This window comes from Sminthopsis crassicaudata, chromosome 2, assembly GCF_048593235.1.
Source record: "Sminthopsis crassicaudata isolate SCR6 chromosome 2, ASM4859323v1, whole genome shotgun sequence".
Lineage (NCBI taxonomy): Eukaryota > Metazoa > Chordata > Mammalia > Dasyuromorphia > Dasyuridae > Sminthopsis > Sminthopsis crassicaudata.
In genome coordinates this window covers 21,152,171-21,178,169 of record NC_133618.1, presented here as the reverse complement: position 1 = coordinate 21,178,169, position 25,999 = coordinate 21,152,171, and positions in this window count along the sequence as shown.

Here is a 25,999-nt window from a genome sequence, read left to right as displayed (position 1 = left end):
AAGATTTGCTAATAAACATGAATAAATTTTATAGTAATTTTCACATTTTTAAGTAATTAATGCCTTACTCTCTATGGATGATGATCATTCCCATTTTATTTCATGTACACCATATTTTGCACCTATTTAACACATGAGTGAAATATTATTTTTATTAAACTACATTGTAATGACTCTATAAATACATTATATGAATATTTTATACTACAAAAATACTTAATGAAGTTTACATGCCATTATTTGTTTAGCTATTAATTATTGTATATGTCTCATTTATTTCCATAAAACATTTTACAACATTTTAACTATTAGTTCTTTTTTTAATTCCATTATTGTCCCCTCTTAGACTGTCTTACTTATGTTTCCTTCATTCTCTCTCACTTAATACAAGACTTCCTTGAATTCTATGCATTCTTATACTTCGTAATCCCTTAAAGATCAACAAAACTACATTTATAGATATTCATTCATATTTTTCTTAGCTAGGCCCAGACTTTGATTCCATACTTTTCTGACAATGCAATTCCTCTTTATTTTTTGTTACCTTTTTTATTTTCAAAATATATCCACAGGCAGTGCTAAAAATTCACCACTGCAAATCCCCATGTTCCAAATTTTTTTCTCCTTCCCTTCTACCCATCTCCTCACCCAGGCAATATGCAAACCAAAATGTGTTAAACATTTACAATTCTTCTGTACATATTTTCACAATTATCATACCACACAAGAAAAATCAGATCAAAAGGAAAAAATGAGAAAGAAAAAAATAAATAAATAACAACAAAAAGATGAAAATACTATGTTATGGTTCATACCCAGTTTCCAGAGTCTTCTCTCCCTGGACTCAGATGGCTCTCTCCATCACAAGTTCATTGCAACTGTCTTGAATCACCTGACTGTAGAAAAGAGTCATGTCCATCAGAATTAGTCATAACATGATCTTGTTGCTTTCCACAATGTTCTTTTAGTTCTACACATTTCCCTCAGTATAAGTTCACATAATTCTATCCAAGTCTTTCTGAAATCATCCTGATGATCATTTCATATACAGCAATAATATTTCATAGCAGTCATAAATAATTAGGTATTTAGCCATTCTCCAAATGATGGGTGTTCAATCAGTTTCCAGTTCCTTGCCACTACAAAAAGGGCTATAAGACAAAATTTTGCACATGTTGGTCCTTTTCCCTTTTTTTTATTTCTTTAGAATAAAGGCCCAGTACATAAAATGCTAAATCAGTATACACAGTTGGATAGCATTGCTCTCCGGAATGATTGGATGAGTTCATGACTTTAGTAACAATGTATTAATGTTCTAGTTTTCCAAATCCCCTCCAGGATTCATAATTATATTTTCCTGTCATCTTAGCCAATTTGATAGGTGGGTAGTACTATCTCAGAGTTCTCTTAATTTATGTTTCTCTTATCAATAGTGATTTAGAGAAATAATTTAAATTTTATTATCTAAAATTGTCTGGTTATTTTTAACCATGTATAAATTAAAGAATGATTTGTACTCTTATAAATTTGAGTTAATTTTCTCTATATTTAGAATTGAGCCCTTTATCAGAATTCTTGTATATACATTTTCCCTATTTTCTGCTTTCCTTCTAATCTTGTCTGCATTTTTGGTTAAAAAAAAAAGTTTTAACTTAATATAACCAAAATGATTCATTTTTTTCATTTCAGAATGTACTCTAGTTCTTTTTAGGCTATAAATTTATTTCTTCTTGACAGATCAGAAAGGTACATTTTTTTTTTTTGTTCTTTGCTTATAGTATCACTCTTTGTGTATAAATCAGAACCCAATTGAAACTTATTTTAATACGACATCAATGCCTAATTTCTGTCACATTATTTTCTTATTTTACCAGCAATTTTTGTCAATTAGTGAGTGCTTATTCCAAAACCTGAGATCCTCTATGCTTTAATATGTGTTGATTATGAGGTTAGGAAAAAACTAAGGTTTAAGTTATAAATAAATAATAAAAACTTGATATTTAAATGAAATGCAAATTCCCAAGGTTACATTTCCCTTTTCACTGAGTGACACTGGAATCAATAAAAGTTTTGTGTATTGAGGAATGACATGAAAGATATAAGGTTGAACATTTTGAAAACCAAATGGCTTTCTCATTGTTGTTTACCTATAAAGATGGATAGAGTTACAAAAATTCCTGACATCCAGATTAGACCTAGCAATATTGTGTCCCAGAGAAGATAGATATTGGCTTACTGAGCATTCTTCTAATTAACAAGAAGACATGTCACATTAGTCTTTCTTATCATAAGATCCTTTTGTCAGAGAAATAAGCAAAGCGTGAACATAACAATTTATTGTTCCTCCTATGCAAATACTTTAATAAGTAACTAAAGACAGAAGGCAGAAATGTTAAAATTTTATATCACTTATGTTTCTCTGCTATGGGAAAAGGTATTACATTTAAAGTAAGACATGCATGGCTATCCACTATAATGGTATACATATGCATATGTAAATAAAAAAAATATATATATATATATACACACATATAGTATATATGCTATATATGTATATGCATATATACATATATGTATATATATATATATATATAATTACATAACTATTATAAAGTTTTTCATATAATTTGCTGGTTCAAACAGTCTTCAACAATCCATAATATAATTATGTATTAATTTTGAATGGTAAGGCAATGAAGATTCTAATTAAAAATTTGTGGAGTATAGGAAATGCACCACAGCACTAAATCAAGATATTCTCCTTCCCCCCCACCAAAAAAAAAAAAGAAACATTTAAAAAGTAAGATAATTGAGTTTAGAAGCTTCAGACCAACAGACTTGATTGTGATTTCTATAAGAATTTCAAAATAGGAACATGGCTATTTAATGTCTAGAAAAAAATCTATGAGCCCCGCCCCCCCCCCAAAAAAATCATGGCTTTAAAAAAGTCTTCTTGCCATGTTTTCTCTCCACTCCCTCCTTTTTATTTTCCTTCACTTTACAATCCCTTCCTTCCTTCTTTACATTTCTTTCTGACATTACAAATATGGGAATTTATTTTAAATGACTATACAAATCTTAGTGATTATTCTTCTTTCTTATCTTTCCATTGGATTAAGGGGAAGAGAGGAAGAGATAAGTTGGAATTGAAAATGAAATAAAGTACATTAAAAACAATCTTTCCAAAACCATAATAGAAGATCATACCATATCCAGTGGAAATATGTTTAGGGCCAGAAAAATGACTGCCATTTTACGACATAGGACTTTAATTTTTTGGCTACTTCTCTATGTATGGTGTGTTTACTTGTAGGAGAATACTATGGTCTTTAATTCAATCATTTGTACATGAGAAGCAGTTGGGCTAGTCATCTTATAGTATATACTGTATCTGACTTATTCACTTATTTGATTTTCTTGTTTAGAATAGCTCATTCTTCATTTCATAAGATAATAATTTTCTTTTTAAAATTACTATAACAAACAGCTCCCTTGAAAAGAAAGGAAACTTGTTATGTTTTGTTTTTGTTGTTAAGGTTGTTCTAGTAGATCTGGTTGTGGTTATGGTTATGGTTTGTAACACATACTTATTAGAAAAAAAACATTTTGAAAAGTTTATGAATATTTAGATTTTCTGAGTGTTGCAGCTTTTTACAATTTCAGCTTAAGTTACAGCTACTTACAACAGTCTTGCAATTCTTACAGTTATATTCACACTTCCCCCAACACACACACACACACGCACACACATACACATTTTTCCTAATGTTTCATATCTAGCCACCTTCATGTCTAGACTAAATAGTTTTTTTTTTTCTAAATTAGAAAAGATTTCCTCTCCTTTCTCTTGATTCAGATATGTGAACATTAAATAAAATATGAGACATTGATTAAAGATCTTTATTGGCTAACAGGTTTTCATATTAGGTAAATAAAATCTAAATTGAAAATAGTAGAAATGTGGAGGGATGAACTTGTACACTCAGATGCTTTTATTAACAATCAGGAAGGGGACAAGTAACATTTCTAAGAGGTGAAAGAAATGAGAGAATTTGTTGAGCTCACCTAAAAGGTTCTCACTGTATAAAGGCTACAGATATGGGGTTTTACTTTCTTCTCTTTATTTGCACTTGCTTCCTTATTTTTATTTGATCCCTTCCTCTCATCTCCAACTTGTTTGACTTCCACATTTCTCTGTTCACAATTCCTCCCCCCACAAAATGCATGAATAAAGAATTTTAATTATGAACAGTTTTTCTAAGTACATTTTATTGCTCTTGTTATGATATAGGTACAAATCATTGAAAGACTGATTTGTGGAAGAGTAATTATAATTGTTTTCTCCAACTTCAACCAATTGTTAGAAGTAAAGGGTAGGGTGGTGGACAGAGGCCTACCAGTTGCTTCAGCTTTCTCCAGCACTGCTTATAATGTTAACTCAAGCATCTGAACAGATTCTGGAGTGATGAATCTACAAAGAGATAGAGTGAAACAATTTATCAGCTTAAGATAGCTTGGAAGTGCTTGAGAAAATATCAGTCTTATTTGGGTGAAAGAGGAGTACAGACCAACACAGCTGATGTCCAGGCAAACCAGCAGAAGATTCTTAGACACATGACAAATCAGTAGCTAATACTCCTCTATCTTAACAAAACAGGAGAATAACACAGAAGTCTAATGGTAGAGCCTCTAGCTGTAGTGTAAAAGGCAAATTGTCAGACCAGAAACCAGGAAATAAAAAAAGGATGATTAATTGGGTTACCTTAATGCATTAAGCAAATCAATAAGTACCTGAACCCCTAATATTCAAAGCCAGTGACCTGCTCATGGATCCTAGTAAAATGAATTTGGGTGGGATAGCACTCACTTACTCCAAAATCAGAGCTCAACTTTAAAATGCATAAAATAAATAAACAAAAATAAGCAAGAAACAAATAAAAAATATTCAATATAGAAAGATTTCATGATGACTGTGAAGATCAAAAAACATCTCAGAAAAAGATAAAATAGCTACATGGAAGACATAAAAGAGAGTTATGAATTGGTTTCAAGCCCATTGGAAAAGCTCAAAAAGCAATTTTAAAAGTTAATTAAGAGTAGTAGAAGAAAAACTGAAGAAAAATTAGAGAGAACCAACAGCTTTGAAAAAAAAAGACACTATTTCACTGAAGAAAACAATTTCATAAAAAATACACTTGGCTCAATGGGGGAAAATGTGGAAAAAACAACTACTATAAAATTGGAATTGGAAATGTAAAAGGAGGTACAAAATTAACTGAACAAAATCATTCTTGCTAAACTAGAATTGGGCAAATGGAAACTAATTAATATTTGAGACAACTAATATATGTCAAATAAAAATTTTAAAAAGGAAAAAAACAAAAAAATGTAAAATATTTTATAGGGAAAACAACTGACTTGGAAAGGAAATCAAGGAAATAATATTTTAAAATAATTGAATAATCTGCAAGCCATGATTTAAAAAAAATATCCTGGATGACATCTTTAAAAAAATCATCAAGGAAACTTGCCTGGATATCATAAAATAAAAAATAAAGTTATCAGTGAAAAAATTCATACATCACATTCCATTTCATACTTTTATCATAACCTACTTATATGCTAATCCATTAATATCTCTCTATTTTGCTTTATCTTCTTTAATACCACTCAAAGGAAAGTTCATTCAAAAAAAATAAAATTTTCTAATGACAATATTTCTGTGAGTCATTGAAACTTCTGTAATAAATTAAAGTGATTTTCTTAAAACACAGTTCTGATGAAAAGGGAGAACTTTCACCAATAAAGAGGAAATAAGAGCAATAATAAGGAGTTACTTTGTCCAACTTTATGCCAATAAATTTGATAACCTAAGTGAATTGGATGACCACCTTTAAAAAATATAGGCTTCCCAGATTAACAGAGGATGAAGTAATAGTCCCATTTCAGAAAAAAATGGAACAAGCTATTAATCAACTCCCTAAGAAAAAATCACCAGGACCAGATGGATTTATATGTGAATACTACCACACATTTAAAGAATAATTAGCCCCAATGCCATATAATGTATTTTTTAAAAATAGGGAATTAAGGAATTCTACCAAATTCTTTTTATGACACAGACATGGTACTGATACCTAAACCAGGTAGGTTGAAAACAGAGAAAGAAAATTATAGATCAATCTCCCTAATGAATATTGATGCAAAAATCTTAAATAAAATGTTAGCAAAATAACTACAGAAAATCATCCCCAGGACAATACACCATGACTAAGTAAGTTTTATACCAGGAATGCAGAGCTGGTTCAATATTAGGAAAACTATTAGAATAATTGACCATATCAATAACCAAATTAACAAAAATCATATGATCATCTCAATAGATAGAGAAAAAGCATTTGATAAAATCCAACATCCATTTCTATTAAAAACAGTTGAGAGTATAGGAATAAATTGACTTTTCCTTAAAATAATCAGTACCATCTATTTAAACCATCAGTAAGCATCAAATGTAATGGGGATAAACTGAAACCATTCCCAATAAGATCAGGAGTGAAACAAGGTTGCCTACTATTACCATTACTATTCAATTTTGTATTAGAAATGCTAACTTGGGCAATAAGAATTGAGAAAGAGATCAAAGGAATTAGAGTAGGTAATGATGAAACTAAAGTATCACTCTTTGCTGATGATATAGTAGTATACTTAAAGAACCCCAGAGATTCTACTTAAAAACTATTAGAAGTAATCCTTACCTTTAGTAAAATTACAGGATACAAAATAAACCCACATAAGTTATCCGTATTCTTATATATTACTAACAAAATCCAACAGTTAGAGTTACAAAGAAAAATTCCATTTAAAGTAACTACCAATAGTAGGAAATATTTGGGAATGTATCTGCCAAGGGAATATCAGGAACTATATGAGCAAAACTACAAAAAACTTTCCACACAAATAAAGTCAGATCTAACCAATTGAAAAAAAATATTAAATACCCTTGGATAGAGGGAGCAAATATAATAAAGATGACAATACTACCTAAACTAATCTATTTATTTAGGGCTATATCAATCAGACTTCTAAGAAACTATTTTAATGACCTAGAAAAAATAACAACAAAGTTCATATCAAAAAACAAAAGGTCAAGAATTTCAAAGAAACTAATGAAAAAAAAATCAAATGAAGGTGGCCTAGCTATACCAGATCTAAAATTATCTTATAAAGTAGCAGTTCTCAAAACCATTTGGTATTGGCTAAGATATAGACTAGCTGATCAGTGGAATAGATTAGGTTCAAGGGACAAAATAGTCAATAACTTTAATAATCTACTGTTTGATAAACCCAAAGACCCCAGCTTTTGGGATAAGAATTCACTATTTGATAGAAACTACTAGGAAAATTGGAAGTTAGTATGGCAGAAACTAGGCATTGACCCACACTTAACACCATACACAAAGATAAGGTCAAAATGGGTTCATGATATAGGCATAAAAAAATGAGATTATAAATACATTAGAGAAACATAGGATAGTTTACCTCTCAGACCTGTAGAGGATGAAAGAATTTATGACCAATGAAGTACTAGAGATCCTTGTTGATCACAAAATAGAAAATTCTGATTATATCTACTTGAAAAGTTTTTGTACAAATAATACTAATGCAGACAAGATTAGAAGGGAAGCAATAAACTGGGAAAACATTTTTACAGTCAAAGGTCCTGATAAAGGCCTCATTTCCAAAATATATACAGAATTGACTCTAATTTTTAAGAAATCAAGAAGCCATTCCCCAATTGATAAATGGTCAAAGGATGTGAACAGACAATTCTCAGATGAAGAGATTGAAACTAAAATTATTTCTAGCCATATGAAAAGATGCTCCAAGTCATTATTATCAGAGAAATGAAAATTAAGACAAGTCTTAGATACCACTACACATCTTTCAGATTGGATAGAATGACAGGGAAAGATAATATGAAATATAGGAGGGGATGTTGGAAAATTGGGACATTGATACATTGTCGGTGGAATTGTGAACACATACAGACATTCTAGAGAGCGATTTGAAACTATGCTCAAAAAGTTATCAAATTGTGCTTACCCTTTGATCCAGCAGTGTACTATTGGGCTTATATCCCAAAGAAATCTTAAAGAAGGGAAAGGGACATGTATGTGCCTCTTTGTGGTGGCCAGAAACTGGAAACTTAGTGGATGCCCATCAATTGGAGAATGCTGAATAAATTGTGGTATATGAATGTTAGGGAATATTATTGTTCTGTAAGAAATGACCAGCAGGATGATTTCAGAAAGGCCTGGAGAGACTTACATGAACTGATGTTGAGTGAAATGAGCAGGACCAGGAGATTATTATATACTTCAACAACAATACTATATGATTATCAATTCTGATGGCTGTGGCCCTCTTCAACAATGCCATGAAACAAATCAGTTCCAATAGAACAGTAATGAATTGAACCCAGCTATACCCAGTGAAAGAACTTAGGGAATTGAGTGTGAACCACTACATACAATTCCCAATCCATTTATTTTTGTTTGACTGCATTTTTCATTTCCTTCACAGGTTAATTGTATGCTATTTCAAAGCCCAGTTCTTTTTGTGCAGCAAAATGACTATATGGACATGTATCCATATATTGTATTTAACATATACTTTACCATATTTAACATATATTGGTCTACCTGCTATCTGGAGAAGGGGGTGGGGAAAGGAGGGGAAAAATTGGAACAAAAGTTTTTGAAATTGTCAAGGCTGAAAAATTACCCAGGCATATATCTTGTAAATAAAAAGCTATAATAAAACAAAACAAAATGAAATGAAAAAATATAGGTCTTATCAAGCCATTCTACCCCTTTCTAAATAAATTCCTGTGGCTTACTATTTCACTCAAGAGAAAATGCTAAATCCTCTCTTTGGCATTCTCTTCTTTCACAACTTATCCCTCTTATCTTTGCTGTTTTTTCAACATCTTACTCCCCAATATAGTGTATACTTTATGCTCCTAAAAAAAAATGGCATTTTGCTGGTTTCATAAACTAGACACTGACACTGAGCTCAGGGCATTTTGTCTGATTGCTCTCAAATGTGGAATACCCTTCCTCCATTGATTTTGTTACTGTCTTTTCTATCTTCAAGTGTCAATTACATAATATTTTCTACAGAAACCTTTTCCTAACCCCTCTTAATTTTAGTGCTTTCTCTCTTTTACTTCCTATATATCCTATACAATTTGCTTTCTATGTATTTAAGAATATTTTATATTTTAATATTTTGTACTTTTTATCTCACCAATTAGATTGTAAGTTCCTTGAAATTAAGGGCCTTTATTTTGTTAACATGTAGTTACCACTATATGAATATTTATTTTTTGAATGACTCTGGAGAATCTTTGAGAAGGCATGAGATAGAGTCATAATTAGGCATGATTGCATTGAATCATTATTATTGTAGTCCCATGCCAATAAATGTGTAAAATTTTGTTTTTTTTAAATGACATCTAGCAATATTGTCATTTTCCCTGATGCCATAAATCTAATAAAGGACAGGACTGAAGTAATATCTATTGGCTTCCAGTGTTTCATTACATCATATTGCCTCTTTCTCCCAAAACATCTTTTATTACCATCCTCCCTGATTTTGTCTCCATTTACTTTAGCTTTAAGAGATAAGAACACTTACTCAGTATTATCTGTATTCTCCAGAGACACAGACAAGCACAATTACATTTTCTGGATATAGGGACATCTTGTAACATTCCTTTTTCACTTCTAATTACTGTTTCTGTACCATCTGAGATATGAATCGACAAAGTACCTCACTTTTTTCCCCCTAGGGAAAGAATAAGTAGGAAATGAGCTTTTACTTCTGAAAACAAGCTTACCATTTTTGCTCCCACAACAAATATAAAGATTCTAGATTAGCCAAAAGTGACTGATAGAAAAGGTATATTTTTCCTTGCCTAAATATTTCTCACCACTATCTTCTTTACCCAAAACTTGTCAAGACTTGTCAAGTATAGTTATTTATATAAGTAAACTATTTATATCTTACAATCTATTTTTAAAATTTCTTCCCTTTATCATCTCCATTTTTATCCTAATATTCATTACTTTCTTATTTAATGTTTCTCTGCTACCTAACATAATGATATATTCTTTCATTCTTAAAATTAAATTCAATGCATTCATCCCCATTACATATCCTCTGACATGACTCCTTCTCATGACTATACTTCTGGTGAAAATTATTTGCAATTATTTCTTTTCATTTTATTTTCTCTTGTTGTTTTCTTAATTCTATGAATTTTCACTTCAAATGTCATCTTTCAACTAAAACTTAATCTCTCTAAAGTTCCCAATCATCTCTTTCTTCAGAAATCTAATGACTATTGTTTTAAATCATTATCCTTCTTGACCACACTGTAACTTTTGTCACTCACTGTAACTTTTATCATTATTTGTCACTTGTCTGACCTCAACATTCTTTTGAAATTTTATGCTTCTTTTTGTTTTGATTTTAAGTTGGCATCTTCCTGGCTCTCCCACTATTATTCTACGGATTCTGTCTCCTTTTATTTGCTCTGTCTTCATCTGTGTAATGCACCCTAAGTGTAGGAATATGCCAAACCTCAAAACTATGGTCTTTTATACCTATTCTTTTTTTCATTTGGTGATTTCATCAGCTACCATAGATTAGAATGTAATTTCTATGTAATGCAATTCTTACATCTATATTTCTAACCTCAGCATTTCCCTTAACTCCCTATTTTTCATTTCCAATTGTTTACTTGTCATCTCAAAATGATTAAACCACGGAAACATTAAAATGCATATATCAAAAAGTAAAATTAGTAAATACCTATTTCTTGAGTACAAGTATGCAAACTGAAAGGAGTCTATTTAATTATATTGATGTCTTTTCACATCTCTCATCTTTTTCACAAAAAAGAATAATTCAAGATATTCACTAATAAATTAATATTTTGGTAAATAATGTAAAATTTGTTTTTGACTTTCACTTTAATTATATAGATGATATTTTTCCTTTTACTTCTGCTACCTTTGGAAGAATGAAATAATAAATATGATAAAGCTACAAATTATTAACAGTTTGTATGTATATGTATGCTTGTGTGTATGGGCTTGCTATTAATTTTTGAATTATCAAAATTATTTATATTTCTTTCATATTATCCCTTTCTGAAAAAGAAAGTAAACATGCTTCATAAAAACAAACACAGTCAAACAAATTAAATCATATAGAATAATGTGAAATTTATTCTTCACATTAAAGCAACTCTGTCATGATGGGCATAGTAGTATTGATTTTTTTTTTTGTCTTCTGGGTTTAACAATGTTCTTAAGTCTTTCAGAGCCGCCTAAAGGAAAGTATAGCAAGTAAGTAGTATTAGTCTATGTAACAAATTGAAGGTGTAAAGAGCCATTGTGCTGAACTCATTATTTTATGTTTGTAAAACCAGGGCAGTAAACCATCCACATTTAGACCTTGATCCTAACAGTGATATCATTTTCATTTTCTCTGAGAATGAAAGGCAACAATCAACTGATTCTTTCAGAATTATGCATTTTTATGATATTGGTTTTGTATTGTAAAATGTTCTCCTGATTCTTCTCATAGTTCTTGCATCAATTCATAGTTTTGCTGGTCCTCCTCAAGCCATTTTTCTTAACTATTTACATCACAAGAGTGTTTAAGTATGTTCAATGTTCAACCATTGTCAGATTATGGATCATCCCATAAATTTCCAATTCTTTGCTAGTTCTATACTCTTTAACATTAAAGGAGATTCATGGAATATCTGGATAACTAAAATTAAAATCTGTCATCACAAATGAATCTATTTTTGCCAGATTTATGATATTTACCAAACTCATTATCTATCTTCTTTTTGGGGGGTTCACAGAATACTTCATATATACTGTCTTTGACTTGTATATATGGATGCACCAGTGAATTTGTGCACAATAAGGGCATAAAACCCTAGCCTAATAAAACAAAATATTATTCTGTGTCTCTTCAACATTCTCTTTCCTTCCTTTCCCAAAAAATAAAGCAAAAGAAATCAAAACAAAACAAAATTAGTGCTGAATCACTTCAATGAAGTTCTCTTTTCACTTTTCTTTATAAAGTTTTTTCCATCTGAACTAAATCCCTGGATTTGTCTCATCAGAATTGTCTCAAAGAGGGTATTCCCCTTTCTCACACACACTCACATATACTCTCATTTTGGTACAAAAATCTATCTTGTCCTAAAAGATAGTAAGAGACAAAGGGGATAAGAGAAGGTTAGAGAGAAGGGAGAGCAGATGGAGGGAGGGATAGAAACAAATCATTTTTTTTAGGATGGACTAGATGAAAGGCAAGAGAATAAATGTAAGGTGTAGTTAGGAAGAGTAATTGTGGAAAAACAATGGAGTAAATTAATCTGATAGAGGCCTCATTTCAAAAATACATAGAGAACTGAATCAAATTTATAAAAACAGCCGTTCTCCAATTGATAAATAATCAAAGGATGGGAACGGTTTTCAGATAAAGTAATAAAATATATTTATAGCCACATGAAATAATACTGTAACTCATTATTGAGTGGGACAATTAAAAATTGTACTGAGGTACTACCTCAGGATAAAAAAGGAATATGATAAATAGTAAAAGGGATGTAGGAAAAATAAGACATTATTGCCCTGTTAGGAGATTCATTGAATCAGTTGTTAACTGTTAACATTCTGTATAACAATTTGGAATTATGCTCAAAGAGCTATAAAACCCTGACTTTGACCTATCAATTTCACTACTAGGCCTGAATCCAATGTACTATATAAAAAATTACATCAATATTATAGGATGATTGACTGTAAATAACAGATATTTTCAGTAATACAATATAAAATCATTACATCACAAGTCCACCCCCATGGGGGGAAACATTTTTTTGGGGGGGGAGTAAATTTATCTAATTTGTCTTTATTTAATAGCATGATTAATATGGAATTATTTTAGTAACTACACCTGCATCACCAATATTGAATTGCGTACCTTCTAAAGAAGGGGAGGAGGAGGAGGAGAGAGGAAAGGAGAGAATTTGGAACTCAAAAAAATTGTTAAATATTGATTTTACATGTAATTGGGGAAAATTGGTCAATTCTAAAAATATTAATAATTCTAGAGTAATGAACCTAAGTATATGTGAGGAATCTTTCTATCATGTGATCATATAATAATAGCCACATAGCTTAGAAATTAGACATGCTCTCTTCTGAATATCATCCAGAGTCAGAAGAGATATGAAGATATATGAAATTTATTTAGAAGATGTGGAAACTAAGGCCCATGGAGATTAAAAGAATTTTCTTTGACTTCACAAAATATACAGTTTTTACATTTCATATTGAAATGAAGACAAATGTAATGTCTGAACTAGCTCTCTGGAGGATCTCGATATCAGCCCGAGTTCTTGATCTTAAATAATGAGTGAAAAGGCAGGACTCAATGGTCAAACATGTGGTCAAGCATGGAGTCTGTTTATTCCAAATTCTCTCAGCCTTATATAACCTAACACCCTTACATAACTATAGCACATTGTGCTTGCACTAACTATATATTGCACATTAGGGATGAAAGAAATAACTTGCTATTGTGTGTAAATGCCTCTTTGCCACTTTATATCACTCTGATTTAATTACAACACAGGGTTGCCACTGCCCTCTGATTTCTCAGGAAGACTGAGAACCCTTAGGGGGAGATTGGGAGCCAAATAGACACTGTCAGCAGGGTTCCTTTTACTTTACTAAAGGGTCTTATACCTTGTCTCTAGAGTGCCACAGACAAATTACACTTTATTTGTAATATATTCATTTTACTATATCAATTTTCCATTTCGGGGTATGACAATATTGTTGCTTCTATGTGTAAATCTTGATGCTCCCTGATCCCCTCTTACTAAGATAAGATCTTTGAGTTCAGAAGCTGAATTTGATTTACATTTTTATATTCAGTGCTTAGCACAGTATAAAACACATGGGGTACTTATGAAATGTTTGTAAAATTTAAGTCAATTTTGAGGAGCACTTTAGGATAAAAACCCTTAAGACCTAAAGGATTTGGAAATTTTAATAGAATTTTAAGCACATTGGTAGTTCAACTAAGAAGGTATTGTGGGTTAAATGTGGATTAAATATTGAACATCTCAAAAAAGAAACAAACTATGGATGAGTTAATAAGGCATATTTTGCCGACATACAACTTGAGGACTGGCTGAGATTACTTATTGAGAAAACAATGGCTGGTGAAGTGAGATCAAAATCAATTAAAGTGTCTCTGTTACTCATAAAGCAAGTGACTGAAGTCACAAATAGACCACATATTCTAGCACAATCCTTGTCAATTGTTTGAGGCGTGCTTGCATTTGTTTTTTCATTTTGTAAATTTTATATTAATTTCTCACAAAATGTGAATGATACACCCAACTTTATATGGAATTTTTATGAAATTCAGTTACTTCCATCATGGTATTTTAGGCTGCTGAAGTGAAGAATTTTCCACATATCCTATAATGGCTAGTCACTAGGATTTACTAACAGTTGAAACCCCAGGACCTGAGCATTCAGAGTAGAGAGCAGAACTTCTTGTGTGTCAGAACCAAAATCAAAAGTTTACCATATGTGGGAAATAGCCAGAGAACATGCCTAGAGTTGAGAGTTAAATTGTTTTCTTTGTCACTATATTAAAGAATATGTTGTGAAAAGGAAGGTACAAGACTAGAAGAATAGAAGGAGTATATGCTATAGAAAGGCTTATTTATGTCAAACAAAACAGTTAGATTTTGTTCTTGGAGGTGAGAGGAAGCCATGGGTTTCTTGAGCAGCAGAGGGTGACATTATCACACTATGCATTTTAGAATAATCACTTCAGTGGTTCAATGGGGAATGGCTTGGGTTGAGTAGAGAGTTACGGCAAGCAGAACCATCAGTAGCTATTGAAAAAAAATCAAGACAATAGGTAATGAAGACTTGTATTAGAGTAGTAGCAATGTCACAGGAGAGAAAGGGGTATATAGAAGAGAAATTTTGTTTTTGTAAATTTGTTATTCATTTTAAACTTAAATACAAAATGAGAATAGGAAAAAACAAAGTCTGTATATACAGTAGAAAATCAGAGAAGATGCAAAATAAAACAATACATTTCCATTTCAAATAATCATACTATATGTTGTTTTCAAAACTACCCAGCTTTTCTTTGCTTCCTTATAGATTTTCTTTTTCTTCTTTTTTAATTTTTACTTTATTTTTCCTTTTCTTCCCATATATCCATCCTTCCCTTTAAATAAGGTTATAATTGAACATAGAAATGCACCTACATATATACATACATTTATGTATACAAGAATGCTTATATGCATGTACTTATATAGATATCTATAAATATACATTCACATATTTATATGCAAGATTACATTTCACTTGCATTTCTTTAGAAGTGGATTATATTTTCTTTCATAGGTCCAAGTCTTTCTATGTGTTTCTCTCTAAATCAAACAGCTCATAATTTCCTACATCAGAATAATATTGCAACACATTCATATCATGTATGATACAATGTCCATAAAGGTTTTTTCCCAGTTTTCTGCATTCTTTCTGATTTTTGGACATATTAGTCTTATCTATGAAAAATGAAAATAATTGAAAATTATCTGTTTTACATTTCAATTTTATCTCCTTTTTAATTTTTACCCCCTGGTTTGTTTGAAATTCTTCATGATTTGTTCTTCCAAGCCATGTTTGTTATGATTTTAGCTGAATAAGATAATTTTAAGTAATGTAGTTGATATGATATGAATTAATACATTATTTAGGATAAAAAACTTGCCCTTTTGATTATATTAGCTGTGTATCTGCCTGTGTATCTGAACTTTATATGAACTTATTGATTTTATATAAACATTAAATATTTCTCCAATTATTTAAATCTGATTCTATTTGTATAAAAGTGTTTTAAATTTACATTCATATAGTTAATGCATTTGTTTTGAAGATCTAAAAAGTTATTTTGTTATTTCAAAAGGTCTAAAACAATCATAAATTTTGATAGAGACAGTGTATTTTCCTAATTTTCCCTTTTGATTATATCTATTTTAGTTTTAACTTCGATATCAAAATTACTAGCCACGTTTTTATATAAATTATACTCCAGAATTTCATTTTACTAAATGTTTGTTTATTAAAAAAAAAAACAAAAACAAAACTATCTGTGAATTTTGGGTAGTTAAATTCAAGGGTAGTCAAGGATTGGATATGGATAATGCAAATAAGGTCAAGGAAGTTTTGACTGCATTGAGAGATAAAACATTTAACAATAAGGACCAGTATAGCAAATTGTCAACACAACTTATCAAAAGCCCTATATATTCTTTTTTGTGTCCCACAAATTAAGAACTGAATTGTTTAGCTAGTTTCAAAAAGAGGGAAAACATGATAATTAATGGTCTTGAATCCATGTAATTTGAGGGTCAGTTGAAAAAACCTGGTATATTTAACAGAAATTAAGAACCTTGGGGTAGAGGAATGGGAGCCTTAATGGGGTTATACCTGTTTCTGAAGTGTTGTTAATCTTTTTTGCCCATAAGGAAGAAAAAGAACCTTTTTGGAAAGTATATTTAGGTTTGATTTCAGAGAAGAAATTCAAAACAAAATAACAAAAAAAAAAACAAATTTCCTACAATTAGTGTGGTCCAAAAGCATAATGAAAGACTTCCTCTCTCCAAGTCTAAAACTCTATTAACTGCATCGCCTACCTCCTTATATAAAGAAAGTCTGGGGGAAAAATCTGAATAGGAAGGGAATTTGGTTGCCTGTGGACAGCTGCACATTCTGATAATACCTCCCTCAGGAGATGGCTTGTCTTAATCCTAATTCTTTCCCTGCCCATTCCAATTTCTTTTTTCTTTGGAAGATATGGAATTTTTTCTAATGATTTTATTTCCTTTCTAGGCACATGGGTTTTCAGGCAATTGACTGTTCACATATGGAATTTAGCTTGGCTGTTGGAAAAAATGAATCATCTTGAGTCTTCTCCCAGCTCAGCAGGCATTTGAGTAAATTTTGGCAGTTAATTGTTGCTTCCAACATAGCACTAGCAGTCGTTCTTCCTTACACTGGAATGCCTATTTTTAGATATGGATTTTACTTAGGGAAAGTAACACTAAATGTGTCTGTATAAAAACAATGAAACTGCGTCTTCTCTGTGGCCTTAGAAACATAAACTTCATGGCTACAGATTATGTATTTCAGAATCCATTCTTGAAACTTATCCCAAAAGCATAGCAAATGAAAGTGGCCATGATGGCAATGAAATCCATATATTTATAGTGATGAATGTCATTTTTCTATGAAGAAAATGGGAAAAACTTCATTATTCTTTGTACATACCAAATGTTCATAATCCTTTCTCTTTGATAACAATGTTTTAAATGGATCAAAGATGTCATCTTTCTGCTCTAACTGCTTTTGTGATTCAATATTTCAGGATTCCAATCAAACACCACATCCACCATTCAAAGGTCTGCTCCTCAATTCTAAAGACATGTTTCTTGGCAAACTGATATTCACAAAACAAACTTATATAATAATTATATTCCTCCAGGCTTGAGAAACTTATTCCTTACTCTTCTGTTTCCTTAAACCCAGTAGTCCTTGTAGGATATATTTATTCTCTAACATTTAGAATTCTCTAACACAAAAATTAAGGCCTATTTCTTATGAACTCTCTAGCTCATAAATCTTTTATTGATTAGGATTTTTACAGATATTGCCTCCCATTCTCTTCTTTCATCTATCATGCACAAACCTGTCAAATGAGTGTTCTTTATCATTGATCTAAAAAAGTCATCTACTAAAATAGATTAAATCCTAATTGCTAATAAAATACAATTCCAACTTCTATTATTATTCAAATACTTCATTCTATTTCACCACCAACTTAAAACAGAAGGATAAAACTATAATGTATAGGCTACATTATAGCCTGGAGGCCTCAGGCTCAGTCAGAGTCAAGAACAATGACCAAAGAAAATCTGAGGTTATTATTCATCACAAAATACACAATTTTGATTATATTAACTAATATATAAATAAAATACAAAAATAAAGTATTAGAAAAGAGATTATAGAAAACATCCCCAGGATAATACATTACAACCAAGTAGGATTTATACCAATAATGCAAGGCTGGTTCAATATTAGGAAAACTATTAGCATAACTGACTATATCAATAACCAAATTAACACAAACTATATGATTATCTTAAAAGATGCTGAAAAATATTTGATGAAATCTAAAACCTATTCTTATTAAAAACATTGGAGAGTATAGGAATAAATTTACTTTTCCTTAAAATAGTCAGTAACATCTATTTAAAAACATCAGCAAGCACCATATGTAATGGGGATAAACTAGAACCATTCTCAATAAGATCAAGGGAGAAACAAGGTTGTCCATTATCACCATTGCTATTCAAAATTATATTAGAAATGCTAGAAATGCTAGTCCTGGCAATAAGAGAAGAAGAAGAAAATAAAGGAATTTGATAGGTAATGAGGAAACCAAATTTCACTCTTTGCAGATGATATGATAGTATACTTAGAGAACCCCAGAGATTCTACTAAAAACCTATTAGAAATAATCCACAACTTTAGCAAAGTTGCAGGACACAAAATAAATCTACATAAATCATCATAATTTTTATCCATCACTAACACAATCCAACAGCAAGAGATACAAAGAGAAATTCTATTTATAACTATAGACAGTATAAAATATTTGGGGATTTATATGCCAAGAGAAATTTAGGAACTATATGAGCAAAACTACAAAATACTTTCCACACAAATAAGGTCATATGTAAGCAATTGGAAAAATATCAAATGTTCTTTTATAGGTTGATATAATAAAGATGACAATACTCCCTAAACTAGTCTATTTATTTAGTGCTATACAAATCAAACTCCCCAGAAACTATTTTACTGGTCTACTAAAATTAACAACAAAATTCATCTGGACAAACAAATGGTCAAGAATTTCAAATGAATTAATGAAGAGAAAAGCAAATGAAGGAGGCCTAGCTGTGTACCATATATAAAAGTATATTATAAATTTGTGGTCATCAAAACCATTTAGTCCTTTCTAAGAAATAGAGAAGTTGATCACTGGAATAGGTTAGTTTCACAAAACAAAATAGTCAATGAGTATATCAATCTAGTATTTTACAAACACAAAGGCTTCAGTTTTGGGGATAAGAATTCATTAATTGACAAACACTGCTGGGAAAATTAGAAAGTAGTATGGCAGAAAGTACAGGCTGTTAGCTCTTCTCTGCTTGTAGAGCAGCGGTTCAGAGGAGAAATGTAAGCCACTTTGGAATTTAAGGCCAGATTGGATCTCCCCGGATCCCGGGGGTGGCTCAGCAGATCTCAGCACTGGGGGTGTGGCCCACATAGGCAATACAGGCTTTTACCTCTGGGTAGTTAAGAGATTGAAGAGTGGGAGGGGCAGTAACTCATAGTGCCTGGCTCAGCTGGAGGCCGTGGAAAGGAAATACCAAAGAAGCAGAACCTTTGAACTAGGGACCACGGTTTCTGGCAGACACTTCCAGTTTGAGCGCAGGGGCTTTTTACATCACCTGCTGCAGACATCCACGCCCCACCAGGACACATAGGCTAGACTTTGAGTCGCCTTTATTGTTCAGTCTCAAACCTCAGGGAAGCCGCTAAAACACAGCGCCCTCAGGGCACAGCAGTGCTGATCACCTATGAGGCACTTTCAGGGAGGGGGTGGGGAACTCTCTCCCAGAGCTCTCTCTTAGCTCAGGCCCAGGGGCCACTGCATCCATCCCATCTGGGAGGAATCTGGTAAAGAAATAAATAAATAATTTCCTACCCCAGGGACAGACCCCAAAAGTTTTTTTAAGTATGAGCAAGAAGCCCAAAAAAAACATAGATTCCTTCTACACAGAGAAAGAGTGGGTATCCAACCCCGAGGAAGTTAACAGCAGAGAGACAGCAGATAACAACCTAAAGGGGAACGATTCCTGCCCCCCATCACATAACTCTCTCCATGAAGAGACTATTAAAAAGTTAACAGAGTTTGAAGAAAAATATTGAAAGGAAAGGGAAGCTATGATAGAGAATAACACCATTTTGAAATTGGAGTTGGAAAAAATAAAGAATTCACAGGAGATGCAGGGAAACAAAATTAGTAAATTAGAAGAGGTAAAAAAATCACAGGAAAGTAGGATTTCTGAATTGGAGAAGATAAAAAAGTCCCAAGAAAATAGGATTTCTGAATTGGAAAAAGAAAATAATTCTCAAAAAAAAATTAGGGAAATGGAAAAAAATTCAATAGAGCAAAATGACTCACTTAAAAATGAAATTGGGCATTTACAAAAAGAACTAAAAACTGTGAATGAAGAAAATAACTCCTTAAAAGTCAGGATGGAACAAATAGAAATGAATGATTCATTGAGAACCCAAGAATCAGTCAAACAAAACAAATTAAAAAAAAATGAGAAGCTGGAGAACAACGTCAAATACTTACTGGGAAAATCTATAGACCTGGAAAATAGATCTAGGAGAGATAATCTGCGGATCATTGGACTTCCAGAAAACTATGACCAAAAAAAGAGCCTAGATTCTATTTTAAAGGAAATTATCAAAGAGAACTGTCCAGAGATAATAGAAACAGAGGGGAAAATAGATGTTGAAAGAATTCATCGAACTCCTTCTGAAATAGACCCTAAAAAAAGAACACCACGGAATATTGTGGCTAAGCTGCAGAATTACCACACAAAGGAGAAAATCCTGCAAGCAGCTAAAAAAAAACAATTTAAATACCAAGGTGCCACAAAAAGGGTCACACAAGATCTGGCTGCCTCCACCTTAAAAGATAGAAGGGCCTGGAACCTGATATTCCGTAAGGCAAAAGATCAAGGATTCCAACCAAGAATAAACTACCCAGCTAAGTTTAGCATCTTTTTCCATGGAAGAAGATGGTCATTCAATGAAATAGAGGAATTCAATATGTTTCTAAGAAAAAAACCAGACTTAAACAAAAAATTTGATGTACATCCAAAAGACTGAAGAGAAACAGAAAAAGGTACACAGAACCCTTGAGAACTGTATCTCTGTTGTGGGTATATAGAAAGTAAGCATGGATAATTTGATTTTACTGATATAAAAGAAAAAAAAGGAGGGGGTGTAGTAAAGGGAAGGGGGTAGTATCAGAAAAAGGGGAGGGAGTGATAAAAAGAAGGAAACTACATCCCAGGAAGAGGCATAGAAAATACACCATATGTGAGGGAATTTAGAGAGGGGGAGAATCATTGTGTGAATCTTACTCTCATCAGGAGAGGCTCAAATAGTAAATAATTGTCATATTTGTTTTTCAGAGAATTCTCTCTCACATCATTAAAAGGGGGGAGAGGAAAAGGGAAAAAGAAAAGGAGAATAAGGGAAGGGACGTGGAGGGAGAGGGGAAGGATACTAAAAAAAAAAGGGAGGGCTGCTCGTCACAAGGGGGGGTCTATAAATTGAATATTGGGGAAGGGGTTCAGGGGGGGTCAAGGGAAAAAGCATAATCTGGGGATAATATGATGGCAGGAAATACAGAATTAGTAATTTTAACTGTAAATGTGAATGGGATGAATGCTCCCATCAAACAGAGACAGATAGCAGACTGGATCAAAAATCAGAACCCTACAATATGTTGTTTACAGGAAACACACTTAAAGCAGGGAGATACATATAGAGTAAAGGAAAAGGTTGGAGCAGAATCTATTATGCTTCAGGTAAAGCCAAAAAAGCAGGGGTAGCTATCCTTATCTCAGATCAAGCAAAAGCAGAAGCTGATCTAATTAAAAGAGATAAGGAAGGAAACTATATCCTGCTGAAAGGTAGCATAAATAATGAAGCCATATCGATACTAAACATATATGCACCAAGTGGTATAGCATCTAACTTTCTAAAGGAAAAGTTAAGAGAGTTGCAAGAAGAAATAGACAGTAAAACTATAATAGTGGGAGATCTCAACCTTGCACTCTCAGATTTAGACAAATCAAACCACAAAACAAACAAGAAAGAAATTAAAAAAGTAAATAGAACATTAGAAAAACTAGGTATGATAGACCTTTGGAGAAAACTGAATGGCAATAGGAAGGAATATACTTTCTTCTCAGCAGTTCATGGATCCTATACAAAAATTGACCATATACTAGGACATAAAGATCTCAAAATTAAATGTAGGAAGGCAGAAATAATAAATGCCTTCTTCTCAGACCACAATGCAATAAAAGCTACATTCAGTAAAAAGTTACGGATAAATAGAACAAAAAGTAATTGGAAACTGAATAATCTCATCTTAAAGAATGACTGGGTGAAAGAGCAAATTATAGAAACAATTAATAATTTCACCCAAGATAATGACAATGATGAGACATCATACCAAAATCTGTGGGATGCAGCTAAAGCAGTAATAAGGGGAAATTTTATATCTTTAGAGGCTTATTTGAAGAAAATAGAGAAAGAGAAGATTAACGAATTGGGCTTGCAAATTAAAAGGCTAGAAAAAGACCAAATTAAAAAGCCCCAAACAAAAATTAAACTTGAAATACAAAAATTAAAAGGAGAAATCAATAATATTGAAAGTAAAAAAACTATTGAATTAAAAAATAAAACCAAGAGTTGGTTTTATGAAAAAGCCAATAAAATAGATAAACCTTTGGTAAATCTGATAAAAAAAGAGGAAAATCAAATTGTTAGTCTTACAAATGAAAAGGGGGATCTTTCCACCAATGAAGAGGAAATTAGAGAAATAATAAGGAGTTACTTTGCCCAACTTTATGCCAATACATTTGATAACTTAAGTGAAATGGATGACTCCCTCCAAAAATATAGGCTTCCTAGATTAACAGAGGAGGAAATAAATTGCTTAAATAGTCCCATTTCAGAAAAAGAAATAGAACAAACTATTAATCAACTCCCCAGGAAAAAATCCCCTGGACCAGATGGATTTACATGTGAATTCTACCAAACATTTAAAGAACAATTAGCCCCAATGCTATATAAACTATTTGAAAAAATAGGGAATGAAGGAGTCCTACCAAACTCCTTTTATGACACAGACATGGTACTGATACCTAAACCAGGTGGATCGAAAACTGAGAAAGAAAATTATAGACCAATTTCCTTAATGAATATTGATGATAAAATCTTAAATAAGATATTAGCAAAAAGACTTCAGAAAATCATCCCTAGGATAATACACTATGATCAAGTAGGATTCATACCAGGAATGCAGGGCTGGTTTAATATTAGGAAAACTATTAGTATAATTGACCATGATAATAATCAAATTAATAAAAAACATATGATCATCTCAATAGATGCAGAAAAAGCATTTGACAAAATCAAACATCCATTCCTACTAAAAACTCTTGAGAGTATAGGAATAAATGGATTATTCCTTAGAATAATCAGGAGCATATATTTAAGACCGTCAGTAAGCATAATATGCAATAGAAATAAATTGCAACCTTTCCCAGTAAGATTAGGAGTGAAACAAGGTTGCCCACTATCACCATTACTATTCAATATAGTACTAGAAATGCTAGCCTTGGCAATAAGAGCCAAGAAAGAGATTCAAGGAATTAGAGTAGGAAATGAGGAAATCAAACTATCACTCTTTGCAGATGACATGATGGTATACTTAGAGAACCCCAACGACTCTGCTAAAAAGCTATTAGAAATATTTCATAATTTTAGCAAAGTGGCAGGATACAAAATAAATCCACATAAATCCTCAGCATTCTTATATATCACCAACAAAATGCAACAGCAAGAGATACAAAGAGAAATTCCATTCCAAACAAATGTTGAGAGTATAAAGTATTTGGGAATCTATCTACCAAAGAATAGTCAGGAATTATATGAGAAAAATTACAAAACACTTGCCACAAAAATAAAGTCAGATTTAAATAATTGGAAAGACATTCAGTGCTCTTGGATAGGCCGAGCGAATATAATAAAGATGACAATACTCCCCAAACTAATCTATTTATTTAGTGCTATACCAATCAGACTCCCATGAAACTATTTTAATTACCTAGAAAAAATAACAACAAAATTCATATGGAAGAATACAAGGTCGAGAATTGCAAGGGAACTAATGAAAAAAAAACTCAGAGGAAGGTGGTCTAAGTGTACCTGATCTAAAGCTATATTATATAGCAGCAGTTACCAAAACCATTTGGTACTGGCTAAGAAATAGACCAGTAGATCAGTGGAACAGATTAGATACAAAGGACAAAAAAGGGTACATCTATAGCAATCTAATCTTTGACAAACCCAAAGATACCAACATTAGGGACAAAAATTCATTATTCGGAAGAAACTGTTGAGAAAACTGGAAATTAGTATGGCAGAAATTAGATATGGATCCACACTTAACACCATATACCAAGATAAGATCAAAATGAGTCCATGATTTAGTCATAAAGAATGAGATCATAAATACATTAGAGGAACAGAGAATAGTCTACCTCTCAGACTTGTGGAGGAGGAAGGAATTTATGACCAGAGGAGAATTAGAGATCATTATTGATCACAAAATAGAAGATTTTGATTACATCAAACTAAAAAGTTTCTATACAAACAATACCAATGCAAACAAGATTAGAAGGGAAGTAACAAATTGGGAAAATATTTTTAAAAGGAAAGGTTCTGACAAAGGTCTCATTTCCAAAATATATAGAGAACTGACCCTGATTTATAGGAAACCAAACCATTCTCCAATTGATAAATGGTCAAGGGATATGAACAGACAATTCTCAGATGATGAAATTGAAACTATTTCCACTCATATGAAAGAGTGTTCCAAATCACTACTGATCAGAGAAATGCAAATTAAGACAACTCTGAGATACCACTACACACCTGTCAGATTGGCTAAGATGACAGGAACAAATAATGATGAATGTTGGAGGGGATGTGGTAAAATGGGGACACTGATACATTGTTGGTGGAGTTGTGAAAGAATCCAGCCATTCTCGAGAGCAATTTGGAACTATGCCCCAAAAGTTGTCAAACTGTGCACACCCTTTGACCCAGCATTGCCGTTATTGGGATTATATCCCAAAGAAATACTAAAGAGTGGAAAGAGACCTGTATATGCCAAAATGTTTGTGGCAGCTCTTTTTGTTGTAGCTAGAAACTGGAAGTTTAATGGATGTCCATCAATTGGAGAATGGTTGGGTAAATTGTGGTATATAAAGGTTATGGAATATTATTGCTTTGTAAGAAATGACCAGCAGGAGGAATACAGAGAGGCTTGGAGAGACTTAAATCAACTGTTTCTGAGTGAAATGAGCAGAACCAGAAGATCATTATACACTTCAACAACAATACTTTATGAGGATGTATTCTGATGGAAGTGGATATCTTCAACATAAAGAAGATCCAACTCACTTCTAGTTGATCAATGATGGACAGAAATAACTATACCCAGAGAAGGAACACTGGGAAGCGAATGTAAATTGTTAGCACTACTGTCTATCTACCCAGGTTACTTATACTTTCGGAAGCTAAAATTTAATGTGCAACAAGAAAATGGTATTTACACACATATATTGTATCTAGGTTATATTGTAACACATGTAAAATGTATGGGATTACCTGCCATCGGGGGGAGGGAGTGGAGGGAGGGCGGGGATAATTTGGAAAAATGAATAAAAAAAAATCTTCCAAGAAACCCTTGTGAAATGGGTACCAGCTCATATCTTCTTTCAAGGCTTCATCTGATGTGGATTGGCCTTTAAGGAACCTTAGGGTTTGAAGTCTTTTCTCTCTCTCCATAAAAATTGTCTATGATCATAGTGCTGTTAGATTTTTTGCTCACTTTTTAAGTGTTGAGTTAT